Below are 1,357 nucleotides of genomic sequence, written 5' to 3'. Positions count from 1 at the left end.
CATGTTGGGATAACCAGAAATTGACTCTTGAGATTAAGCTTTTCTGGACCAGTAATTAACCCTGGTATATACACCAAGTATGTCACAAGAGTGACTGCACCTACCAGGGCACTAGGAATTCATTACTGGATTCCTCATACTCGCATTCTGGAGATTACACCATAGGCAAGGGCATGAAAGTCTGAAGTCTAATCTCTTTCCATATCTTTGGAATAATGCCAAATTCCACTACATTAACACATCAAATGAGCCATATGTGAATAAACCCACTTCACCATTAGTGTATTTCCGAAAAGAGGCAATTTATTAATAATAAGCTGTAAAACACTGAAAAGGATGAGTTTCATACATTTAAGGTTTTTCACAGTTATGTTTCTAGTACCAGATAAAACCTCATTAAATCAAGTACTCTGAAAACTAGGCCATAACAGAATTCCTAAATTGATTAATTATGGAAAATATATTTTAAAAGAAATTTAAGGCTCTTTTCTATCCTCCACAACCTCACCATGTTTCAATAGTTCAGAATCAAAACATTTCACTCCATCCCAACGAAGAAGTCTCCTGATACTTTCAAGAAGTGAAACCCTTATTGGAGGAATAGAAATAAATCTAGACTGAGAACCCTCAACTGTTTCCCTTTTGGTTCTTGATAGATAATTCTCTGGACTAGTCTAGCCATGAGATCTAGGCCTTTACGATCTCTCAGAGCTATTATTCTAGAACTGGACAAAAACTAATTAAATCAAGTACTCCCAAATCCATGACATAATAGAATTCTTAAATTATAGAAGCTATATGTTAAAATAAATTTTATGTATGAATTATGTCTTATGTATGAACTTAAGAGTAGAGACAGAATATGCTCCTCACCAGCTACTTTAGTTATAGCAGCCCCCATTTTTCCTAGGCCTGCCCCATAGAGACCTATTTAACTCAACTAGAACTAGAATCATCAACAGTGTGGTTTTAAGGCTAAAGCCTCAGAATAATTTTTAAAATGCTGATTTGCCAGCCATTGTCCTCTGCACATATACTTCCTTTTGAGAACACTGGGAGGAAGGAGGAGCTGAAATAGAACCTAATTTGGCTATAAAACACTTTCTTAATCTCTCACCATTATCATTCCAAATATTCTTCCATTTTTTAAATACGTCATTTTGCTTACCTTATTTTTAAGAAGAAATTTATTCCTGCAGATCAAAATTTCCCGCAACCACTTGAGAATTTCTGTGCTACTAAGCATTTGATGACTAGTTAATTTCTTGCAGATGTAAAAAAGCATTTGTGAGCTGCAGTAACATAAAGTTCATTGTTACTAGCATCATCAATAACTTAATGCAGATATAACCAGACA

Source organism: Colobus angolensis, unplaced genomic scaffold, assembly GCF_000951035.1.
Source record: "Colobus angolensis palliatus isolate OR3802 unplaced genomic scaffold, Cang.pa_1.0 Scaffold167, whole genome shotgun sequence".
NCBI lineage: Eukaryota > Metazoa > Chordata > Mammalia > Primates > Cercopithecidae > Colobus > Colobus angolensis.
This window is presented reverse-complemented; position numbering follows the sequence as displayed.